This window comes from Thermobia domestica, chromosome 13 (genome assembly GCF_964235325.1).
Source record: "Thermobia domestica chromosome 13, izTheDome1.hap1.1, whole genome shotgun sequence".
Lineage (NCBI taxonomy): Eukaryota > Metazoa > Arthropoda > Insecta > Zygentoma > Lepismatidae > Thermobia > Thermobia domestica.
The window spans coordinates 11624360-11652070 of record NC_137466.1 but is presented as its reverse complement, the minus strand read 5'-3'; the positions used below and the strand labels follow the sequence as shown (position 1 = coordinate 11652070).

Genomic DNA, 27711 nt, shown 5'->3' with positions numbered 1-27711 from the left:
AGTCTACGTATATGGAACCTTATTGTATATGTAACAGAAAGTATCTAATTAAAAGTAAATCTGTATTAGTTGAGTCCGCTACATATGTATTTACCCTGGGTTCTTAAGTAACTAAGTTTGAATTACAGATACTTTATATATGTAAAAACACATGATCGTTGAAGCTGCATGAACGCATATTATTACTACAACTATTGCTACTCCCACTACTGCTACTATTACTACTACTACTACTACTACTACTATTAGTCCTACTGCTATCGCTACTACTATTACCGACTACTAGTATTACCACTGTCACTGCCACTAGTATTCTACCCGTCCTATTATTGCTACTATTACTACCCCCCTACTACTAGTACTACTACTATTGCTACTCCCACTACTACTACTGCTATCGCTACTACTATTACCGACTACTAATATTACCACTGTCACTGCCACTAGTGCCACTAGTATTCTACCCGTACTATTATTGCTACTGCTACTACTACCCCTACTACTAGTACTACTACTATTGCTACTCCCACTACTACTACTACCGACTACTAGTATTGCCATCACTACCACTGCTACTACTACTCCCACCTCTACTACTACTACTACTACTACTACTACTAGTAGTAGTAGTATTACCATCACTACTGCTATTAGTATTCTATCACTGCTACTACTACTACTACCACTACTACCCCTACTACTAGTACTACTAGTATTACTACTACTACTACTACTACTAGTAGTATTACCATCACTACTGCTATTAGTATTTTACCACTGTTACTACTACTACTACCACCGCTACTACTACTAGTACTACTAGTATTACTGTTACTACTACTACTATTAGTACTACCGCTACTACTACTACTACTACTAGTATTACCACTGCCACAGTTACTACTGCTACTACTAGTAGTAATACTACCGCTGCTACTACTGCTACTACTACTATCGCTACTTCCGCTACTACTACTACTACTACTCCTATTGGTTGCATGTGAATTATCGAGTATCGGCTACTACTTGTTGCTTTGTGGTTATTTCTTTTGTTCCGCTTGTAATCTAACCTTCTTTCTTCTACTACCATGTAAACTTTTGCATGTATGCCTCTTTTTTCTTTCTTTGCCTGTATGCCTTTTTTTCTAATCAAAGTTTCTTTTCTTTGTGTTTTTCTCTAACTATTTTTACCTATTTGTTCTATGTGGAATGCTATTAGATTTCTATTTTACCTTTTGTACTATTTGTACCTATTTCTATTTTACTCTTTCCTTGATCGTCTTCTAAATTCCCCGCTTCTTTTGTTGGTTTATCTCTATTGAATATTTCTCTTTTTCTCATGTATGTCTGTATCTTTTTATAGAATAATATGATGAAGTAGATAAAAACTAAGTAAAGTTCCTTTAACAAGCCATCTCTTACAGATTAGTATCTTCTCTTGCTTGAGTCTGACGACTTTCTATGTAACCTAAGCTATTCCAACTTATTGTGTGCTACCCTAATTTTGATGGCCTTCCAATTAAATTTTACATAAATTACGTCCTGATTCGCTCTTTCTTTGGTATCTTTCCAACTATGCTTTAGCTAACATATTCTTGATTCTGTTTGATTAACTCACACACCTTTACTTGTTATGTAATATATTTATCCTTTGTTTTATGATATGAATCGCTAAATATTTTCTTTTTGTTTGTTGTACTAGATGATTTCCTCTTTTACTTTGCTGCCGGTACTTTTATTCCTGATGTTATTGTACTTTCTAATGTGAACTAAATTATTTTATTGTATTTGTGCTTTGCCTCAATCATCAATTGCAAATGACCTACAATATTTAATAAACGCCAATACGGTCATGATCTGAATAATTTGTTTTGAATTATTTTAAACTTTAAGATCTTGTCCGCAGCTAAGCTTTAACTAACTAACTAACTTTATGGAACCCGGAGGTTCACAGAAGCTCTTCACTGACTTCTATTTTTGCATCAATTTTTTTACTTTGTATTCCAATCTCTGCGAGATCCATCTTAATATTCGCCTCCCATCTGCGCCTAGGACTTCCTAATGGTTGTTTTCCGATTGGTCTTCCAGTCAAGAGTTTGAAAGCGTTCTTCCATTCTAGCTACATGATTTGCCCAGCTAGACTTGACGATCTTAACAATGTTGGGTAAACCATATAAATTATGTAGTTCCTCGTTATGAAGTTTCCGCCATTTTTCCATTTCCGTTTCTCTTAGGACTGAATATTCGTTTTAGGATCTTGTTTTTCAAATACTTTTAGTTTATGTTCTTCCCTCAGAGTAAGTGACAGTGTTTTCCAGTCATACAGAACAACAACTAAGCTTTAAATGTTTCCTAAACTCTAAACTTAAGCTCATGTCCTGCTTTTACTTGCTAACTAATTAGTTCGCTACTTCTTAATTAATGCTAAACCAGTATGATGCTTTTAACTATTGCATACTCAAGTTTATGTCCCTATCCCGAACTAAGCTTAAGCTATTTGAAAAGTTTTCTGCCTCCCTGTTTGCTATTATATGTCTGTTACCAATTCTATTATTAAATGTCTCTTAGAATTTCCAATTGTGTGCCTCTTTGTAGATGATTTTAAGAGTGGTGTATGGGTTCCTTATTGTGCTACCATTATATATTTCTTAAAATGGTTGCTTGCTATTCTATTGTGTTTAGTATTTTCCTTGCTTGGTTTTTTTTCTGTTATTTGGTACTAGCACTACTAGAAGAATTTCTTAACTTGCTTGAGTACTATTTTATAGTGTTTAGTTTTTTTCTTGCTTGACTTATGCTGCTATTTACTATTATTAGCACTACTACTTGTATTTTTTTTCAAGATGTTTGTCTGTTATTCTATTATAACTTCTTTAACCGAACCCAAACTATTTGACATTAGCTATCATATGTTTTTCATCTTTCTGTATATAACAGAAGATTTCTGTTTGTGTATAATTTAAATTTGCTGTTTTGTCATTTGTCTTTATGCATGCTTTCTTCTTATGATTGCCTTTGTTTTTTCTTTGTATTGTTTTTTTGATACTCTGTTTTCGGAGACGTTTTTTTATAAATGTTTCCTTTAGGTTTCTCGTAACTTATCAAAACTCCATTGATATCACCTGTATACCTTTTCTTGCCACCTTTTCCTAGTATCTTAGTACTGATATTTGGAAATTTAATTTAATTCTAACAGAACCAAATGATTTATACATATTTCAGAAATATATATCTTTAGATACACTCAATATCATGTTCTTCTATCTTATATAAGGCATTCCATATAGTATACTAGCATATAAGATAGATATAGATATATTTGTAATGTAAATATAAATATATATCGATAGATAGATATAGTTATAGATATATATATATATATAGATAGATAGATAGATAGATAGATAGATATAGATATAGTTATAGATATAGTTATATATATATATATATATATATATATATATATATATATATATATACATATATAGATATATATAGTTACAGATACATATAGGTATAGATATAGATATATCGGTATTGTAAATATAGATATATAGTTATAGATAAATATAGATATAGTTATAGATATTGATAGATATAGATATAATTATAGATATAGATATAGTTATAGATATAGTTATATCTCTAGTGTGAATATAGATATATAGTTAGGTATAAGGTTTAATACTACAACATATGTTCTAACACATGTTATGATATATTTTAGGTTACCCTTTTCTGGCAATACCATTATTACTGGTGTAGTACTAAAAGTATCGAGAAGTACCAACCAAAAGTACCAGAGGAGCAAGATATTTTCTGCTACCAAAGGTATTTTTTATTCCTTTGTACTTAAATAGAGCAATTATGTTGTTGCAAGAATATTATTGAAAATAATACGAAATAGTGAAATAAGAATTTTTTGTAAGTTCACACTGTAAGTGTTCTTACGAGTATGCTCTGGCATACGAACCAATAAAAAATAAGAAAATTTTTGTAAGTTTCGCAACGTAGCTGTTCTTAGGACTTTCTGTAAGAAAGGAGAATATAAATAATTGGCAAGTTCACACTGTGTTCGAGTAATTTATTACGAGAGGTTAAATTAATAAGTTTTCACAAAAAACGATCCGTCAAAGTTAAAAAAGAACATTGAAAGATCAAGTAGAAATAGTCAAACATACAAAAAAGGAACATTGAAAGACCAAGTAGAAATAGTCAAACATAAGAAAGAACATTGAAAGACCAAATAGAAATAGTCAAATATATAAAAAAGGAACATTGAAAGACCAAGTAGAAAATAGTCAAATATATAAGAAAGGTTAGCTGATTGTTGTTGGATGTTGAGTTAGTTTGATTAAACATTCTAATATTCACAGTATAGTTCTTCCGATTAATTTACAAGTTCTCAAATGAAATTTGCTCTTTACAATTTTAAAAAAAACGAGTTTGTGTAACAGACGAGAGAATAAATAATTAATATTCCGGAATGTATTTCCTCTGAGCTTCTTATGGAGGCGATCCATTATTAAAATTACGACTTTCTATAAGAAATTTTTTTGTAAGTTCACAGCGTAGCTGCTCTTACGAGTATGCTTTGGCAAACGAACCAATAGAAAAATAAGAAATTTTTTGTAAGTTTCGCAGCGTAGCTGCTCTTACGACTTTCTATAAGAAAGGAGAATATAAAAATAAGATACGAACCAATAAAAAATAAGAAGTGAATCATAAAAAAAATGATTAGGAAAATAAATTACAAGTGTTACTTAGTAATGTTTCATTGTTTCAGGGCAACTAATTGGAGGTAACTACTTGGAGTAAAAGTTGCAGCGGAATTCAGAATTCCAAAGTATCAAAGTTCGCAGAAGTAAAGTAAGTATCATTGGTAACTTACATTATGGTTTGTACTTAAGAATTTTTTTTGTAAGTTCAGAGCGTAGCTGCTTTTAGGAGTATGCTTTGGCATACGAACCAATAAAAAAATAAGAAATTTTTTCTAAGTTCACACGAAGTGTTCGACTAATTTATTAGGAGAGAATGAATATTTTAATAGTTTTGCAGCGTAGCTGCTCTGAGCTTGTGTAGCATGCAGATTACTTTGAAAGAATTATTTTGCATCAGTCATTTTTTTCACTTGCATTATTTTTTTGTAACAAAGTTTGTAGCATGCAGATTACCTTTGAAAGAATTATTTTGCATTACTTATTTATTTGAGAGCGTGCATTATTTTGTAACATGCAAATTACTTTAAAAGAATTATTTTCCATCACTTATTTTTGAGAACATGCATTTGTTTTGCACAACATAAACTTTGTAACATGTTTCCGTTTACAACATACATTTTTTAACAACTGATATATTTTTTCTTGCATACATCTTTTTGAATTTATTTTTTTGTTCACAATATACATGTAAGTTTTTTTCTGCATGCAGTTTCGTTAACATCGCTTAAAAAATTTTTGTAGCATGCAACATAGTTAAATTTTTACAAATTAATTTCTACAGTTTAGTAATACACATTTTCAATTTTTTTATACTGAAATATAATTTCATGTAAAGTAATATTGTCTTTCTTTATTATTACAGCATTCAAGTGTTTCATCCTCAACTGTGAATTTATCACTTCTCATATTTTATTTGACATCTAAGAACATTTAGATAAGGATTTCCTGTCTTTCCACCGGCGGTAAGTGTTCATATACATTTTTTGTTAAACTTTAAAACTTGCTAATAAATAGAAATAAAAATATTTGTTACTTATATAAATGAACTAATAAAAAACAATATTTTAATCTAATGAAACTATAATATAAAGAGTATATAAGATTAATTACACAAAAAATAACATAATTATGAAGAATTGAATATTACAATTAACACTTTCATGAACGTGTTCAGAAAAAAAATTTTCAAAACATTTTTTATTTTTCAAAGTTATACTTTTTGTTTACAATTTGCATTTTTAATTTTAAAATTGCATCTCTGTTTTTTTAAAACTTGCATTTTTAATTTTGAAAATTGTATTTTCATTTTCGTAAATTGAATTTTTAATTTTGAAAGTTACATCTTCGATTTTAAAATTGTATTTTTTAATTCTGTATAATGTAAATACGTATAACAATTTCAAAGTATCACCACAAGTAAATTAGAAATATGAAAAGTTTTACTAATACAAGACATTCTTAATTTTATCAGTTAGAATATAAATGGCTATCAAAGTAGAAGATACAAATATTATGAACAGTTACTTAATGAAAACTGACATTACAAGTGAATAATATTTTTAGTAATAAATAAATCATGCGATACAAAATACATTAAAATCGAATTTAAAAATTGTATTATAAAAACTACATTATCAGAAAAATATTTAATGCGTGTGTTACTTTTGTTTACTTATACATTTTATGCTACTTTACAATTTTAATTCGTACGCTTCCTATGAACTGAAACTCTGAACAATCTAAGATGTTCGAACAATATGTGAGTGTACTAAAATAAACTCAAGTGTTAATTATTTGTGTGAACGTTTAAAATTAGTTGTTAAATGTTTCGAAACTGGTTAAAAGTTGTAAACTGCTAAATAATTTGTTTAAAGTAAATGTGCTTTTTCCTTACCATTCTTCTTTTTCTTATTTGGTTTCAAGTTTGTTTATTCTCTGCTATTTTTATACTATTGCTATTCTATTAATTTCTTTGTTGTTGTTATGTTGTTGTTGGTTGGCCTTTAACTTCGATTTGTAATAATTAACTATCCTAATGCTCTCTTTTGCTATTCTTTGTTGAATAAAATTGCATTAACTATCTTTAAAATCTGCTATTTCTATGCTATCGTTTGTTTAATAATTGGCTTAATTAAATATGATTTTTCTAACCTATGTGGATTAATTCAGTATATTCTTTAAATCTCTGCTATATTATTTGTGTGATAAAGTTCTGATGCTTTGGGTCATAAACTATTCTAAACCTTTTTCTAACCTTGTTTCTTAATTGATTTTTTTTGCTAAATTATTTCTTCTTTGATGAGTTTTGTTTACTATGTTATTTTTATTAATTTGTGTTTCTGTTTATTACTACTTGGATTTTTATTGCCAATGTTAATTTGAAATGATTTTTATTCTTTGGAATGTTCACATCAGATATGTTCATTTTTCAACTATTAAAATATTAATCTCCGTGAAAATTAACTATTCGAAAACATTCGGTTAAGTTCGGGAAACTTCGAAAATGTGACATGACTTTAAATAACACATGTTTGTAAAATAACATTATTACTTTAGAAAATATTTTGTGATTTAGTACGTCTGGGTACGAGATTACAAACTAAATTATCTGGGTACGAGATTACATTTCCGAAAGTATAAATACGGCACAGCAAGCCGCGGCGGATCAGTATAGAAGACGTTCCTGTTTGTACGTTGTGTGCTGCAATTGCAAACAGATAAATATTATAGGATTTTGTCATTTAGTGTTATCGGAAACTGTGAGTTAATTTGCTGGTTCTGTAAAACTGACAAACTTACGGAGTTATAGTTATCAGGATCTGTTGATAAACATTTAATTATATTTTCAATAAACAGTGTTAATATAGGATTGGTATTTTAAAAAGCATCGGGAATTTTCGGCAATCTTCGGCAAACTTCGGAAAACTTCGTTAATGTTCGGAAAACTTCGTGTGGAATTTACAATATTTTCGTGTATATAAGACAGGTAAAATTGAGCGGTCAGTCAGTAGTGAAGAATTATTGAAAAAGTGAAGACGTTCCTGGTTTATACTACGTGGTGCAATTAGCCTGAAGAGAATTTTATTACGGCAAACTGTAAACTGGTGATAGCGGAAACTAGTGAAGGATTTACCGATAAACTTAAAACTGAATTTGTGATTTACAATTATCGTTGTGCGTGAAAAATACTGTGAATTTACTTGAACATATATTTGATTACAGATGGCACATATGGCATTAATTAAGGAGGCAGAAAATCTGTTGGCTCTTCAAGAGCAATTTGGATTTGATGCGGCTGAAGTTACATTTTATACTTGGACAAGGCTAATAGAAAATTATCATTCCAAGGGGGTGCGTGTGTATAATGAGCAATATGATAGTTTATTACGTGCGCTATTATACCATTTTAAGGGTGTGCAGAATGTTATTTTAGCAGGGTGTAAATCCGCAATCGATATCAGTGATCTTTATCGGATAGGATTTTTCCGCAAAGATGATATAAAAAAATCAGGCTTGCGAAAAGTTCAAGCAGTTGATATTAGCAGGTAGGACAGATGGCTTATTTGCTGAAGCTGCTGCTGAACTATTAGGTGATCCTGTGAACTTAGCAGAATCAAGTTCTATGAATTCTGGGGAACCTATAAACTTGCCAGGGCCAAGCTCTGCAAGTTCTGGGGGACCTATAAACTTAGGGGGATCTGGTTCTATGAGTTCTGAGGATGTACCTAAGACAATGGATGGTATGGGTGTGACAAATTTTAAGATTGTAAGGAGTACATCCCGTAATTATGCGTACTTCGGGCTAAAGGGGACAGAGCTAACCATTAAGTGTATGGGTTCAAACGGAATCGAAGACCCGGAAAAATATATACGAAATCTGTTTGATTTTGTAATGACCCATACAATAAAGGATGTTGACAAAAACACCTATATAGGATTAACTATCGAGAGCAGTGCCTCGAAGTTAAATAAGCCAATTTATCTCTCATGGCGAAAAAAATCTGAATTGAACCCGGAGGCCCTCTTCTCCATAGTGGAAAATACCCTCAATAGTAATGAGGAGTTCTTAATCGGAGGTGACGTCACGTTTAAGGTGCATAGTGTGCATCTCCGTAAAGGAAGAGGAAAAACACGGAATCGAACCATCAAGAACTATGCACCATTGGGCAAATTTCTAGAAGATAAATTAGTTATCTCTGAGATTAAACGGGAATGTGATGATTGTCATAGATTGTTTTCATCGGATGAATGTTTCAACAATCATAAAGATGTAACAAAACGTGGCAAGAGTGTATGTGACTTAGTCAGGGTTTGTAACGAGTGTAGCGTAATGTATAATTTACAACGACGAAAATCTGAACACAAGTGTGGTGAGCGGTTGTGTAAACCATGTAACATGCATGTTGACCGAAACCACGCTTGTTATGTTCAGAAAGTAAACCTTACCCGGGTCGAAAAGTATTTGTACATTGTATTCGATGTAGAGACTATGCTACTGGATATGAATGTTAAGGGGGAACAGCAGCATGAGGTAAATCTTGTGTGTGCACAATTAATTTGTTACTCATGCAAGGGTAACTCGATGGATGATACGTGCCATATATGTGGAGATGAAAACGGAAATCGTGAGTTTTCTTTTAAAACTCTTGGTGGGTTTGTTAAGTTCGTGTTAACACCTCGTCAAGGGTTTGACAAGGTCATTGTGTTATCACATAATGGGAGTCGTTATGATATCCATTTTGTAGCTAAACATCTTATAGAGACCGAGCATCTTTCCGTAAATTTAACAATGACGGGGCAAAAGATTATTGAATTGAGAGTCGGGAACGGCATATTGTGTTCAGGGATAGTTACTTATACATGGGAATTAAACTGTCAAAATTACCCAAAACTTTAGGCTTATCTGGCAACTTGCGGAAGGGATCTTTTCCATATTTGTTTAATACCCCGAATAATCAAAATTCCGGACATTAAGTATTTTGATCCCGATAGTTTGTCCCCCGAAGAGAAAAGACAGCTAATCGCCTGGCACCAAGAACGTGCTTTAAGCGGCGAGGAGTATGATCTCCAAAAGGAGATGCTCGCGTATTGTCGTAATGACGTAAGAATTTTAGCTGAGGGTATCATAAAATTCTCAGACCTGATCGAAGAAAAAACTAACGGCATCCAATGTTTTATTTCTTCAAGTACTATAGCCAGTCTTGCTATGCTTGTCTATTGTACCTTATATTTACCTAAAGATTCAATTGGTGTAATTCCACTTCTTGGATTTGATTATCGTGACCGTCAAAGTGTAAAAGCACTGCAATGGTTGCGATACATGAAATTAACAAGAGGTGCTGAAATTCAGTGTTCGGAAAATGGCACCGAAAGACGCTTTGGGAAATATAAGGTTGACGGATATGAACCAAATAGTAAAACTGTGCTAGAGTTCTATGGATGTTTTTGGCATTGTTGTCCCACGTGTTATCCAGAGTTACGTCATGAACAGCTTGACGAGCCCTCGTCTTATCGTACAATTATGCAGCAACGTTATGAGGAGACTGTCATTAAAGCAAATTACCTACGTGGCCGAGGTTTTAACCTTATTGAAATGTGGGAATGTGAGTGGGATAATCAGGTGAAGAAGTACAAGTCCATACAGGAGTTTATCAAAACTCAGTGTAAGGATATTGTCGATCATTTGATCCCCAAGCATGCATTTAATGGCGGTCGCACAGAATGTTTTAATGCGCTGTATGAGTGTACTGATAATGAAAACATTCAATATCTGGAGGTTACGAGTCTCTACCCCTGGGTAATGGCTTGTAAGCCGCTGCCAATAGGTAGCCAAAAATGCATAGGGGCCAGACTTTCCAGAAGTGGAAGGTATCAATGGGCTTGTTAAATGCACCGTCTTGCCTCCAAAGGATCTTTATTTTCCGATTCTTCCATATGTTGCGGGAGGTCGATTACTTTTCGGTCTTTGTCGTACTTGTATGGAAGAGGAAAGTGTCAATGATTGTTTGCATTGCGATAAGGACCGGGCTATTACTGGTACGTTTTGCACCCCCGAACTTCATAAAGCAATACAAGCCGGATATAAGATACTCGCCATTAAAGAAATATGGGAATTTGAACTAGCCGGCTCCGAGGATCGTAATGCGCATAGTTTGTTCCGCGACTATGTAAATTCCTTCCTCCAAATGAAGCAGGAGACATCTGGTTTTCCTGCTTCGTGTCAAAATAAAGGAGACGAAGAAAAATATATTAATGAGTATCTTTCCCATGAGGGCATTCAATTAAATCATAGTAATATCAGGAAGAACCCGGGATTGAGGTATATCTCCAAAATATTCCTCAACTCATTATATGGAAAATGGGGGCAGCGAACAGACTTGCCGCAAACAAAAATCATTGATAATCCGGAGACGTTTTTTACATATCTATTGTCGGCACAGTATGAGGTTCAATCAGTACTGCCCATTGGTGACGAACACCTAATTATCACATACAAAGACATCGAGAATGAAAACAAACCGTGGAAGTTCTCGAATGTTGTACTTGCCGCGTTTCTTACGTCATGGGCAAGGCTTCGACTTTATGACCTATTGACATCAGTAGGACCTAAAAATGTTTTGTACTGTGACACGGACAGCATAATGTTTGTCCAAAGACGAAATGATAAGTCCAAGCTTACAACTGGGTCCTACCTGAGTGAGCTAACCAATGAAGTTCCGGAAGGGTGGGAAATAGACATGTTTATTGGCTTAGGGGCTAAAAATTATGCGTATAGGCTAAAAGAAATTGGGACGGGAAAACTAGATTATGTATATAAAATCAGGGGTATTACTTTGGACACTAGAACGCGAAAAGAAATTAATTTTGAACATTTTTACAATTTAGTTCGAAATAAAATTGAAAAGGAGTTAAACTTCCCAGGGAGGATTTCACGTAAGACTGGGTTTACCATTGTTTCACGACCTGAAACAAAAACTCATCGAAAAGTAAATAACAAAAGACAAAGATTAAACCCCGACAGTATGACAGATTACCGTACCATTCCTTATGGTTATCAAAGTCAAAGTCCTGTCACGTAATAGATTGTGCGAGTGAATGTGTGTATATATGTATATAATTATTTATTTTTATATGTAAATAATAGTGTAAATGGAGGTGAAATCATCTATGATAATCATATATTTTCGTTAACTTGACATGACCTGGATATACCATATAAATATTCTATACTATCAGATTCCTTTCATATTCACAAGTACTGATTATTATATCATCTTTATAACATATTTGCACCCCTCACATCGCACCCTCATTTTGTAAATAATATATTATATATTGTAAATAGATTTTCATATATACTAAATAGTTTTTATATTTTGTGAATTTTTCTTATGTTGTAAATAGATTTTCATATTGTAAATAGTTTTTTATATATTGTAAATACCATATTTCAAATATTAAATTAGTTTTGTTAATCAAGTACAAACAATCAATAGAACACTATATATATCATTAGTTTAATCAATTGTTATATATTTTACAATTTTTATTTTTATTATATATCAACATTTTTATTTTTATTATGTACATTCAATTTTATTTTTATTATATATCTATATTTTAATTTTTTATTGTGTATTTCGCATTTTCATTTTATTATATTTACAATTTTTTTATTTTTTCTTATATATAATTTTTTATCATTATTTTTACAATAAATTTTTAAAAACTAAATTCATGCCTTTAATTTCTACATCCTATAAAGTTAAAAAGGTACTTAATATAAAAGTATGTGTATTCTGTATAAGATAAAGGAAGAATACATATGCTTCATATACTATTATATAAGTTTATTTACGTACATTATGCTAAAGTATGTGTATTCTGTATAAGATAAAGGAAGAATACATATGCTTCATATGTATAAAAACAGAATATTAATAAAGGCACAATATTTATACTTTTCATAAAATTACAATATCAAATTCATATATTCACTCAATGAATTATTATTTTATTAAGTTTAATAATAATCTGAATCAAAAAGTCAACCGAAGTTATAAATATATCCTAAAACATGAAATTACAAAATACGGTATCACAATATTTGTTCGCTCAACAAGTTCTTCTACGTCATAAAAAGGATTATCAACATCAATGAAGCAGTGGCAGCAACCAGGAAATAGGCAACGGCAGAATATTATCAAAGGTAAGTAAACTTTCTCTTCTTACTTAAGTTAAAATATTGGATAAACATACAAAGTGTGCCGGAAAATACCATTAGCTACCGAGCGGCAAAATACAAAGCGGGCGGGGTGAAAACTCGCAATGGTAATGGCGCGAGCGGAAAGCTAATGTTCAATACAGCGCGGTTGGCGGGCAGTCGGTAATATACAAAGTAAATGGGCGGAAAAAGTATAAAGGAAAGTCGCGGCATAACCAGACAGTACGGGCGCCAACGGAACCATCTTACACGCGTTGTCAATCCAGGGTAATTGCAGTCATTACTTCAATTAAAAAACTAATTATCCTATATACATCATACTATATGATGAAATGTCGCCTTTTAACAAAAGTTCCGGCTTAATTTCACGTTAATCTCTTGGTTACTTAACGTAATAAATACATAAAACACTGTAATCATAGTGTAATCCCTTAGCATACGTGGGCCAGGTAAAAGAAGATAAACCCTGCTTAATTCATGTAGTATACGTGGAAGGAGACGTTTGATGCATAGTACTACTGGCGAATGGTAATACAAATCTGTAATTTTATCACATACGTGTAAAAGCATGAAAACGAAAACATGTAGTTCAATTCTGTGTGAATCCTCTGATAAACTTAGAGAGCATTATCGAGAATCAATTTTTAGCGTCGGATTGAGAGTTTCACTAACATATGATGCTAACTTTAATATTTGGGGAACACGTTACTTTAATTATCAGCGATTTACTTTGAAAAATGCTAGCCATGACCTTTCTGCAGGATTGTCCAACCATATTATGATAAATAAAGGTATAAGAGAAAAGAATTATAAAAGACAACTACTGTGTTACCTAGATTCAGAAGTAACAATGGATCTCAAAAGGTAGAGGGACTCATGACGCCACACCGTTCCAAATGCCTATCTTTGCCCTTTGTAACTTTTTAGAAAGTGGGGTCGCCACATATATTTTCTGGAAGTGGAGTAACGGTGTCCCCTCGTGTTCCCTCTCACTTTTGTAGCTGGCATAAGGCCAGAATGGGTAGAATTATACGTTTTATGGAAAATAATTTTAATACCAAGAAGGTGTTACTCTGTAAAGAAAAAGAGAACAACATAAGAAGAACATTGCTATTTGAGAATAGACGAAGATATTTATGGACTAAACAAGTCTAAATTCAAAAGAGATTAACGGATGTCCTACTAACCACACACTTTCTCTTGGTTAAGATTGAAAACTTAGCCTAGTAAATACGAAAACAAGTCCATATTAAAACTAGTGTTTAGAAAATTTCGTTGTTTATTCCGTTCGCTCGTTCACTCAGTGCATTCGGTCAAAGCCGTTAACTCAGCGCAACGAAGTGCAGATAGTCCACGACGCATATTCCCATTAATGTTGTGATCGACGCCCGAAGTGTTCAAAAAACGCAGATGGTCAAGGCTCCAGTCTCAGACGACGTCCAGCCGAAGACAAACTCTAAGGAGGAATGCTGTTTGTGAACCCAGATCCTAAGGAGTGAGATCTCACACCTGAGTAAACAAGACATTTCCGAATCGAGTGACTATCACCACGATGATTAGCAACCCATAATTAGGCAGGGTACCAATTTTAAAAAATATCTAGCTGTCACGGTTTGCATATGTCCATTGTAAGATGGACGTCTTTTTGTACTACTTTCTGTTCGAGAATAGACTATAGACACAAAAGGAAAATACGGTTTAGAACACATGATTTGTTATACTAAATTACTCTGATATAGTGGCATTTATAATTTTCTTACATCCATATGCATTTCTTGCAATAGCAAAGGGTTAGAAAATAATAAAAAAGTACAAGACTTTGAACCCTGGTAAAATGCATGCTTGCTTAGAGTTCAGTCACGCTAACCTAAACCAGAAAGGCACGACGGGCAGATTTCTATCTCTGTATCTAATATTGTGTGATCTTGCGCAACTAAAGGATTCATTCATATATTTTCCCAATATGCCCATCTTTAACTTATATTATATTGTTATCATGCATAACTGTTTTCTAAATGAAAACGGGATAGTTACTTATCGGCCATGTTCAGATGGTCTGTTTCTCTTGTAGACTCTGGTAAATATAATTAATCATGTTAGTCTGGGAGAGAATGGACGGAAAAGCAGGAAATTCTGTATAAGCACAAACTAGAGGGGTATGATAAAGATCTAGGTTCTTTTCTCGAACTTCGTCTCTGGAAGGCAAGTAAAGTTTTTGTGATTAAAAGTGTAGTAAGCAAATATATATATATATATATATATATATATATATATATATATATATATATATATATATATATATATATATATATATATATATATATATTATTTTTATTTTTTTTTGCATGGATGGGAAAATTCGCTAACTGTGATAACGCTCATGTGGATATTCTATTGTGAACTGTCTACATAGACAATTTTACAAGAGTAAGGTCAGTACTCATAGTTAGTATGATAAAGATACAAGGAGCAGCTACAAGTTTATTTCTACAGTAAGCAGTGTAATGCACATTGGAGCTTAATGAAGTTCATAAAAGAAAAGAAATTTAACTGGAAGGAAGTAATGGTTTCTATGTACTACAACAGGAAGTTATGTTTGCGCACAAAACTTTTAGTCTGTTGTTGATGGTAACAAGACAGAATCACAAAATATCCAGGACTTAAGAAGTTGTTCCAAAAGTGGAAAGTAATTTAACAAAATAAATGTAATCGATGAGACAAAGTTAATTCTAAAGCTCAACACGTAATATCAGGTGAAACCAAACCATACAAGTAAAAGTTCAAGTTAAGAAGTATCTACTAAATATCCGGAAGTACTGTCAGTAGTAGACAGTGTCATATTAGTATGGTAATCAACAGAGGAAACATTAAAAAGGAGAGAAAGGGAATTAATGAAGTTAAAAGTGAAAATGGAGATATTAAGGTAGGGTGTCGTAATTTCTGGTGACGCAAATGGCATATGAAACACAAAGTCTCTTTGACTGAAACTGCAACTTTACTTGAGAAAAAGTGTTAAAGGTGATATCCGCGGAGTGATTTGAGTGAAATAAAGATGTTTGAATGTAATCTAAGTTTTAACAGCCAATAAAAAAGTTTGAAACAACGAACGAAGAAAGCGGAAAAAGAAACTAAATGCGTCACATATTTTTCTCTTCAACTATCACAAAATGACGGATGAATGTTGGGGCTATATATCATCTTTTTCATTCAAACCAGAGTTGTTTCATTTCCTGACGGTGAGTTTTTTTATAGAAATTTAAAAAATATATATAATTAAATTGAAAACTTTGAATTAAATTGAAAGTTTTGCTCTCTATTATTCTTTCCATTTGAAGATTAAATGAGAGACAACGTAGCAAATGAAAGAAAGGAAAGCAAATATTAATTATCCTGATAGTGTCTACTTTCCACCCATATTGATTAATTGATCACTCAGTGACAGGTAAGTTACGTAGTATTGATACAGCAAACTTACTTTGAGAAATGCTTCTTACCACAAATGATTGTGTATTTATATATTACAGGAAGATAAATAAATTTGAGTAGAGGAAAACATAAAACAATCATTGTTGATGAACTAAATTAATTTGCCTTGCTCAAGTACACTGGCGTTTCCATCCAATGATTTTTGAAATTGGGGAAATGTAATTTTAACTGTAATCGCTTATGAACATCAGTCAGTATCAAGTTTCGTTACAGAATGAAGCGGAACATTTCTAAGCTTCAAACATTCTCACACATTAAATATTGTACAAAAGAAATGAACTTCTCAGAAGATATTAAGCCATTATTGATCTTCGGAAAAATTCTGGGATGTTTTCCACTGGATGTTCAAAAACGTACTTCACCAGAAATTCCGATTTATTTGATAATTTATTCTCTTTGTATTTTTGCAATAGGCTGTTTTATTTCTGTCTTGGGATTAAATGAACTTTTCACATATGAGCTTCATGTACAAGGTTTCCAGAAATTCTTCATAATTATATTAAATGCAATGAGAATATCAAATCTTTTTCTTTGCTTGCCGATGTGTTGGCTATGTATAATTTCTATGAGAAGTTATTTCACCGAGTGGTCCGTAACAGAGTATAACTTCCGTAACTATTACGGGAACTCGTATCGACTTAATTTACGCGGAATAACATTATTTCTTCTTCTTGTTATTTGCACATGGTGTCCCATTGCGAATGCTCTCAGAATAATAACCGGAATCGTTAAAACTTCTACTTTTGTATACATTATGACTACTTACAAAAATTTGGTCCTTCTTTTCAGCAATGTCTTGTTTATATTATGTTGCCTAGCTTGCAGTAGATCATTTCAACGTCTTAATCAGGATCTGAAACAACTTATTACTGATCGTTCCTGTATCACACCTCAAAAGATAAAGCAACTGCGACTAATGTATTTTGCCATGTATAGAGTCGTAAACGTTTTGAGTAAATCTTTTGCATGGAACTTACTTTACCAACAAGTATTCTTCTTAGTATCTGCTGTATTATCTCTATTTGCTCTTATTAATTCACTTTTTGAAGAGTTTGATTGCAGTTATTCTCACTTATTGGCTTCTTTGATGTATTTTACTGTAGTTATGAATCAATGTTTCTTCGGTGAATTGGTCTCTCAAGAGGTAGGTACTGATATATATATATATATATATATATATATATATATATATATATATATATATATATATATATATATATATATATATATTACAGTTGTTGTAAATGAGCATACTCATTTTTGTGTGGCTTATCATGACTGAGCGCTCTAGTTCATTTTACAAAGAAATGTCAGTTTGAGTTGAGTTTAGCTCGAAAAGAGCTTGAGCATAAAACCATTCTCAATTTCTCGCTAAATTCTCCTATTGTTATTTTCGCAGAATATTGTCATGTCATTTGCAGGCTTGCTGTTCTTCAATCAGTGAGAACAGACTTCAAATAGTAATAATGTCAATAAACAAGTAATGCATAGTTAGAAATGCTAGTCAGAAATATAAAGGTAACCAAGAAAATTCTGTCGCTTTTTCACCCATCACCTTCTAAGACGTATCTGGAAGATCAAAAATAGTCCCCATCAGCATCGACAACTTTCTGCCAACGCTCTGAAAGGCCATGGATTCCATCGCGGTAGAACATGGTGGGTCGTGAAGCGAACAAGGTATCAAGTGCATTTTGCACCTCTACTATGTATTTGAACTGGCGTCCTTTAAGGTGATTGTCCAAGGAATGGAACAGGTGATAATCGGACGGTGCAATGTCATAGGAGTATGGCGTATGAAATAGTGTTTCCCATCAAAGGCGAAGAATGGTGTCCCCTTTCATCCTAGCCACGTGGGACTTAGCGCTGTTCTGTAACGGGAGGAACCCTTTGCGATTCAGAAGTCGTGGCCCCAGACTTTTGAGTTTTTCTTGAACAGGGCTCTACTTCTAACAGTACACAGTTGCATTGATGCTCTGACCAGTTGGTAGCAGTTCCCGATGCAGAATGCCGCGAGCAGTCCACCAAACACACAAGAGGACCTTCTTCTGGTGCAGAGCTGGTTTCTACTGTTTTGGAACTTTTTCATGGGATGCTAACCAATGATGACAGCACCGTGGAGCTTCATACAGGACCCACTTCTCATCACATATCAACACCCTGTCCAGAAATGGCTCCTTCCTCAGACAAGACAACAAAGAAACGCAGGTGTCTGCTCTCGTTGCCTTCTGGCTCGAAGTCAAATCATGTGGGACCCACCGACCCAACTCACAATGAATTGTAGTCTCAGTTCCTCACACGTCTGGCCATTGTTCACGTCAATTGCTACCTGAAGATCTTCATTTTGTGCATGTATTGGTATTCCAGCACGTAATGCGTCACCCTTCTTAAACTTGTTAAACCACCGCAGGACTGTTCACGTAGTCACGATACCCTCACCAAAAGGCCACGCATATCTTCTGTCCCGAAAGGCGTTTGACTCCAGTTTAAACTCGTACATCTTTCACGCCCTTATGACTCTCTGTGGAGGTTCCATGCTCACTCTGTCCTTACGCAAGTTCGCGGTGTCACTGAAGTGCCACAGCTAGGTAGTATGTAGGGTATACCCATACCAATAACTGACCTTCGCCTTATATCCACTCACATTCAACTAACGTTGTGAGGGCCAATTGAACACAGACCTCCACAAAAATCGACAGAACTTTCTTGGTTACCTTTATAGAACGAGGCAACTGAGGGTGTACTTATGTTTATTTAGTTGAACTGATAATTTGCTTACTTACCATAGTTTATCATAAATTACTTATGTTTGTGCAAAATTATAACATAATAGTTATATGTAAACGAAAGCCAGAAAAAAATACCTAGACTCTTTTATAAAAGGGTTCACTTTTAAAAAGTCAACAGATTTAGACGTATTATTGGACCTCCAAGTTTAATGTGAAAAAAGTAATCTCTAGGTAAAAACAATACATCTCAACATTTTAAAAAGTCGATAATATTTCCTCGATTTCTCCACATAGTAAAAAAATATACGTAGTTGGGCGGAACTTTGAAATGTTTTTTCTCTTTACTTTATAGCAACGACAAGGGAGAAGAAATATAGTAATCGTTCAAAGGAAAAATTAGTTATAGATTTCAACATATTTATAAATTTCATGGACTTTCCACAGCAGAAAATGATAATATTAATAACAGGTCAATTTTAATACAGGCTAGTTCGAAAACTCGACTATCATTTCAGCGTGTTATTTTAAGACGAAGGGAACGGTGTTGCAGGACACAAAGGGCTAATAGTAGATATTTAAGACAGAAACGACGTTGAGCGGGTGAAAATAACGCCGCGTCGGTGTAACAGAATCAGGGGAATGGATGAAAGAACGCGGAAATTGGAAGAACGCTATGAACTCTTTTTGCGTATACATTATGTCTTGTTACGAACACCCCAACTAACATAGTTAACACAGACCATTGAGGTTACAAATAACTGACTCAATTTCATAAATTCACTCTAGCTTTCTTATTGGACATATTAACAAAAAAACTGCACACCTATTGCAAACCTCTAAAAGGTTTCTGTGTTGCAGGTTTGTTTCTGTTTTCTGCGGCCAGATCGCGGCAGCGAGCATTTATTCAAAATGGCGACAGACGCAGCGAAAGTTTATGTTGTTCTCGAGTTTCGTTCACATCAGTCTGTCCTAACAGTACAACGACTCTTCGGAATGAAGTTAAAGTTCCACCAACTGCCGTGTACATTCGGTATGCACAGTTTAGAGCTTCAGGATTCCTTTGTAAGGAAAAATCAATTGGCCGACTTACAGTAACTAAAGAGACAATGAGCGCGTGATAGCCGGATTTGCACGAAGCCCACAGAAGACGAACAGAGCAGGGAGAGAGCTGAACTTCCATAGCCTACCGTTTGGAAGATCTTCTCGAAACGATTGAAGCAGAAGCCTTACTTCTACGCCTACTTTGCCAACAAACCTAACAGAACTGGGAGGTCCCATCATCAGAGCTTTCCAATGGATTGATAGGGACATGCTGGACCTAGTGAGGGAAGAAATTGATTATCTACGTTATATTCATACAAGGTCACACGTAGAGTACTTGTAAAGTGTCACTGAAAAACCGTTTCGAGTTTTTCAATACGACTGCAAAGTTTTGTGACAATATCCCAATAATAAAGCTACAGTGAATTTATGACTTAGGATCAATCATTTGTAATAACCCTGTATTATTCATCAGTGGTCAGCAAAGTCTCTCATTTGCTAAGAATGAAAACTTAACACAAAAATGAGCTCATTCGTGGTTAAGCGGTTAGCGTACGCGCCTTTGGAGTGGGAGACCGGGTTCGTATCCTGAAGGAAACTCATGTGGTTCGGATTCCACGTTAATCACTAGGTCCCGCCGCATACGGCCTCAATTCTGAAAGGGACGTTAAAGTCAAACTCATATGTACTAGCCGCCTGAAAATCATATGTACTAGCTAAATATAACTAGTGTAATTTTAAGCTTGTATCTTTCCTTCCGAGGATATCATGAATATCTACAATATTTATGCCAAGTAACGAACAAGTATTACATTTCCTGTGTTCAACCACGAAAATAGTTTTGTAAGGAAATGAATTATCTGTTATTTATATAAATAAAAATGCTGCCATCTGCTGTTCTAACGGTTGTCTCTATAGCAGACTATATATCGTTCCTAGTAATCTTTTCATAAATAATTTATTCTGCACTTTATTATTGCTCGTAAGAGTTATGGTTGTTTAATGACAAATATATTAGTTTGTAAAAGTATTTATTTTCCAACTGTATATAAAACAAAACCAATGACAATGATTGTTGGATTTAATAACTAACACTTAACACTACTCTGAAGTGTGACGGAGTTGAAGTATCACGAAGGTTGTGTAAAAATTTAAAACAACTCGAGTAACACAGAGCAATTGTGTTGGATTAAGATAGCAACTTTTAGTCCACATTATTCTACAATGTACAATCTACATCTCGAGACCAAATATTAAACTAAAGGTGTTTATTCTCAGGAGCGCTTTCTGAATTCTAATAATACCATATAACGGTCTCATAATACCATATAAATCATTTTTCTCGGCAAAATCCAGAAGGGGTAGTTTATTCTCAGGGGTTCGTACTTTCTGGACGATTTTCTAAAAAATGGCTCAAGCGATTTTCTTTATATTTCATGAGTAATCTGGTAATATGGCGTAACTAACAACTCAGGAATACACATCTCTTATCTTGACTTCCATTAGAATATTCCTCTTTTCACTAGAGACAGTTCTACGTGAATAGCCACATTACCCTCCGACCAGTTAGTCCTACTCGAAACGACCAGTTACGATCTCAGTTCAAGACAAGACATTATCAGAAATACAACTCTGAAGTTTTCCAAAATTCCTGTTTGGTTCCCTTAAAATTAAAGTTGAAGGGTTAATAATAATTTTTACTGATTATATCTCACTAAGGATAGTGTAGACTGCTCTCTAGCTATTATATCAATGAAGAATTTGAAGGATATCCCTTAGTAATCCGTCAAGTTCATTATTATAATAAGTCATAACTCACTTTAATAGGTGTAATAGTGCTCAGTCTGTTATTCTTTGCTACGATAGGCATATTCTTTATTATCAGAAAAATGAGCATTTACTCTTGCGCGATGTCATTCTGTTCCGTTCAATAAGACCTATCAATTGATATTTAGCCGTATCTCATCCTTTGATAATCAACATAGGATCCTACGCTATTTCTTTGATATATATAGAGCGTTAAAACGAACGTTTCTTTTAGTTAGATCCGTCCATATTGTTTATGTGTCATATGTAACGCTATCATTCCAGAGTATACAGACACAGATTAAATCTCTCAGAAATGAAAGCCTACTGATACAACAAAATGCTAATACTGTCAGTAATGTTAATGGATGATTTCTTCCTATGAAAACGCATTTCTCCACACTTGAATCTCTGAAACATAGAGTATTTTGACAAGATTTTACAGTTTATTCGAAAGAACAGTTTATATCGCTACTACAAGAATGAGCTGTTTCACAAGATAGGTTTTAATTGAAAGTGACTATATGTCATAATTAAGGCCCGGATTTTCATGTAGAAACATATTTTTTCAAACACGTACATGCGCAAAACAAAGTTTATTATCCGAATTAAAGGTCTGCAAGTGTAAATTACAAATTATATTTCACATAAAAATACATATTTTCTGAAACAAATATGTAAATAAATATTTTGGACATTTTTGTTATAAATAGAAATTTTTAATATTTTTCCGTTATTTTATTCTAAATTTCACAATTTTTCGCTTTCGCTCGAAAGAAATTAACAGAGGTAAAAGAATAGGCTACATAAATGTATCCATTGTATTTGCAAGCAATTTTTGAAAAAATGACGTCAAGCCCGAAGTCGATGCAAAGTGGTGCTCTTATAGTTTACCTTTTTTCGTGGTTGTGTGTAGTGTTTATGTGCGTGCTCTACTGTCTTCATGTAGTATCGGTGCTGTGACTTTCCCAAGTAAAGCATTGGCAATGAAACATGGACTGAAGTGTAGTGCAAGATCTTTCCATTTTATTGCTGCTGCCTTCATACCAAAAGGACCGCCATGTGCTCTCTCTGGTACTGCTAACAGTGACGGAGGAACTACCAGTGATTTTGCCAAGGTATGAGTGAAAAGCAAAAAAACAGTACCTCATTCTCGTTTGTTTTCTCCTCCTTTGTGGTGATATTCACGTAAACCCTGGCCCACCCCGTCCATATTACACCAGTGCTTTCAATATATATTATCAAAATGTTCGTAGTATTAAAAACAAATTACTTAAATGCTCATTGAATCTAGGTGAGATAAGGGAACTGGATTGTTTCGCAGTGACCAAATCGTGGTTGAATGAATCAGTGAACGACAGTAAAATTAGCTTTTCTAATAATTTCACCATTTATCGTAAAGACCGCATAACTCGTGGAGGTGGAGTGATGATTTGTGTAAATAATAAGTGGAAGAGCAAGAGAAGACTGAATCTCGAACGGGATTGTAAACTCATTTGGGTGGAAGTATTTATTCCAAAGCCTCATTCTGTGTTTATTGGGTGCTTCTATAGGCCGCACAAGAACACCCCCCAGCACATTTTAGAAGCTTGCCATGACTCACTGTTACATGCGTTGTCACACGGTGACGTCATCCTATTGGGTGATTTCAACCTTTCCATCTCGTGGCAGGACAGCAAGCATGGCGTCGCTAAAGATGGAAACGACAGTTATTTCATGGACAATTTTATTCATGGACTTGGTCTAGATCAACATAATATGCATAATACCCGCAATAATAGCAATTTTGACTATATTCTCTCCAACTTAGAACCTCGTTGTGTTGTCCCATGCAGAAATCTTTTCCCCTCGGATCACGATTCCTTGGATGTTTCTTTCGATTTCCTCCCCTCCACTACTACAAACCAGCCCCTCAAAAGTAGGTCACAACTTCTTTGGAAGAAAGCCCCCTGGGGTGACATCTGCCGTGATATTGAACTGTTTCCTTGGTGTTTGATAGAGGTGGGAACTGTTGACGACGCTGTGGACTTATTTACATCTGTTGTCCACTCAGCCATAAAGGACTTTCTGCTGGTGAAAGCATCAAAATCGAACAGGTTTCCGGTCTGGTGCGACAATGAACTTCGTGAACTTCTTAAAAACAAAAAGCTTGCCTGGACTCTTTGGAAATCACATCCGAGTAACTACACATACAAAAACTTTGCTACAATTAGAAGTCTTGCCAAGAAGGTACAACGGCATAAATATTATGAATACATGGACTCAATTGGTGATTTTACTGTTAGTAACCCTAAAGTCTTTTGGTCTGTAATTAAATCTAGAACAAAATCTCGGGGCATACCGGCAACAGTTGAAGACGAAAATACTGAAGCGATTGATGATCAAAGACCCGACCTCTTCAGTAACAACTTCTGCAAAATATTTACTTCCCTTCCCTCTATAACCCATCTTCCCCCTCTCCGCCCCATCTGTTCGGACGCCTTATCCAATCTCTCTACCACCCCGGGCGAAGTTCTGGCTCTCTTGGTATCGTTATCTCCATATAGATCACTTGGACCTGATAAAATTAGTCCTGTCTTTCTCAACAAAACTGTTTCAGTTATTGCGGTTTCTCTATATATCTTATTCAATAGATGCTTCAAGGAAGGGTATTATCCCACCAGTTGGAAACTAGTTCACTTGATCCCAATATATAAATCAGGACTTAAAGATCATGTATTCTCCTATAGGCCAATATCTCTTCTTTCTGTAATATCAATTATCTGCGAAAAAATAACCAAAGACAAGCTACTTAAATTCACCTCACCTTACATCCATAGTTCTCAGCACGGCTTTCTACCGAAAAGCTCAAGTCTCTCATACTTAAGTACTCTTCTTTCTGTGCAGTCAAATGTAGGAATAACAATACTCAATTAGATGTTATCTACTTTGATCTCTCGAAGGCCTTTGATTCTGTCATCTTCTTCATAAACTCTCCAATAAATTTAATATACATGGCAAATTTCTCTCTCTAATCACAAGCTACTTGAAGGACCGTAAACAGAGAGTTGTTCTTTCAGGGGCGACTTCTAATCCCCAACCCGTGATCTCAGGGGTGCCTGAGGGGAGTGTACTTGAGCCTCTGCTGTTTGTTCTGTGTATGGGTGATCTCTACACGCACTTATCAGCTCAACCTAGTGGCCTTTTGCTTTTTCCTGACAATTGTAAGTTATACAGAGAAATATGGTGTCTCCATGACACAATTGCTCTAGAGGAAGACATAAATTACCGTACAGGCTGGTGTGAAATGTGGCACTTGAAACTCAACAGTAAGAAATGTAACAGTATTACTATTACTTTGAAAAAGTCTCCTGTTCCCTCCACATACCATATCAACGATTCCCCAATCACTCATTCTGCTAGTCATAATGATCTTGGTGTCATCTTTGATTCAAAACTCACATTCTCTGACCACATCTCCTCAATACTAAAGAATTCAACGCGCATGTTGGGACTTCTTTATCGATTCAGCGAACTACGCACTGTTTCTTCATTAGCGACTTTTAATAAGACTTTAATAGCGCCCAAGATCAAATACTGCTCTCCCATATGGGCCATGGCAGCACCTACACATCTCTCCAGACTTGATTCTGTTCTCGCTATAGTCCGTTTTCGTGTTCCTGCACTTCGAATATTATCTAAGAAGGAACTCCTGCGACATCTTAATATTCAGACTCCTGAAGTACGCAGAATTATCTCTGACCTGAAATATCTGCATAAAATAGTTAATGGAAGCTTAAGATCGGAAATATTACTTCAGGAACTATCCTTACGTGTCCCTTCCCGCATCACCCGGAATACCACCTATTCCATCTTACCCGTCCTAGGTTGGCTGTTATACAGAGGTCTCTTTTTTATAGAATACCAAACTGTTATAATCAAGTAACAACTGATGTGACATTTTTTCAAGCTACCCAGTGTTTGAAAGAGCAATTAAACGAGCTTTGACGGAAGAGTTTTACTCTTACACTCCTTTTTCTATGTTGTTGTTATTGTTGTCTTGTTTTTTTTTCTTTCTGTGTAAAATGGCAAAGTTATGCTGTATCTGGGAATTTGTTCAATAAATAAATAAAATAAATAAATTTCGCACCTTCAGAAACGGCGTCGTCATAAATTATGCTTATCAGCGCTGGAGTAACTTGTGCCAAACAAAGAGCTTCCAAAAGAGCGCTTTGTGCTTTGAAGCCAAAACTGAGGGGAGGACGAGTGACGGTAGGTGAGGGTAAAATAATCGTAGGTGATGATGTATGAAGGGGTGATATGTTTATGTATTTTATTTACAAATCACACATATCACATCCAAAGCTAATGAACTGTATGATTAAACCCATATTACTGATTCACCCAGATATCATGAAGGAACGAGAAATAAGACTTGACGAATATTTTAGATGTTACTTGCTTCAATTCTTATTTAAAGGTACATGTGTTAATATGATAAATATAACATGCTTTGTTCATATGTTAATATACTGATATAATACTTAAATATTAGTACAATGAATTACTTATCTTAACATCTTTCTGCAGTAATCGCTGCTTGCTGCTAGCTAAACCACATGTTGCTTGCTAACCATCATACTTTGTCTTCGATCACACATAAACTGAGTAGCACTCTAAAACACTGTTATGAACATGTGAATCTTGTATATTAATGAACATGAGTGTTTCTCTAAACCTATGAATAAATATGCTTTTCTCAAACTATTAATGAATATGCTTGCCTAGTTGCACTTCGCAGCACATTGTCGAATGCACAGACACAACTTGAATAGCACACTGAAGGCACTGTTGCCAGCCAATGCAAACACAACTCACTAAAACTCACCAGAAAAATCACTAAAAGAATCACAAAGAATTCACTAAAACCACTAAACTATATACAAAAAATGAAACTAATATGAATAAAAATAATGCACATATGCAAGCTTATCCATCCTCCCCCTCCTTGATTGGACACAATCAATTAATGCTCTAGGGGCAAAGGAATTAATTTAGCAACACTGCGCCGAAAAATGCCACCTTTACACTTCACAGTTGCCACTCGCACTAAATTATCACTGCCCGGATGAACTTCTTCAATCACACCTAACTTCCACACTTGAGGAGGAACGTTGTCTTCTTTCAACAATACGACCATGCCCGGTTGTAGATTAGGCTGAGCTGACTTCCATTTTCTTCTTTGTTGTAACTGGTTGAGGTAATCCCTTGACCAACGTTTCCAAATATGCTGCTTCATTTGTTGAATCCGTTGCCATCTTCCTAATCTGTTGATAGGTACGTCCAGTAGATCTGGTTCCGGAAGGCTGAGAAGTGTAGCTCCCATCAAAAAATGTCCTGGACTGAGATACATTGGATCTGTAGGATCGTTGGAAATGGCTGTCAATGGTCTTGAATTTAGAATGGCTTCAATTTGAATAAGTAACGTATTCAACTCTTCGTATGTCAGACTTGCTGTTCCTGCTGCACGCCGTAGGTGGTACTTCATGGATTTTATTGAACTTTCCCATGACCCCATGTGAGGAGATCTGGCAGGAATGAATTTCCATTCTAAACCTTCTTGAGCTGAGTATTCCAGGATGTCCTTTCGGTTAGTCTTAGATTCAAAAAATTGTTGCAATTCTCGATTGGCGCCAACAAAGTTTGAACCATTGTCGCTACAGATAGA

At 34.4% G+C, this 27711-nt stretch overlaps 1 protein-coding gene across 2 annotated transcripts in view; it reads left to right on the top strand.

The window, feature by feature from the left end:
- The window catches only part of LOC145669119 (gustatory and odorant receptor 63a-like), a 116300-nt gene that overhangs the window by 18412 nt on the left and 70177 nt on the right, over nt 1-27711 (top strand). Inside the window, exons 2-4 of one of the 2 annotated variants that reach the window (XR_014128139.1) lie at nt 3728-3831; nt 4787-4869; nt 5584-5680. The exons of the other annotated variant lie outside the window; for it this stretch is intronic. The gene's annotated coding sequence lies outside the window, so the exon portion shown is untranslated. Of the gene's footprint in view, nt 1-3727; nt 3832-4786; nt 4870-5583; nt 5681-27711 lie in introns of those variants that run through there. 2 annotated transcript variants of the gene reach the window in all.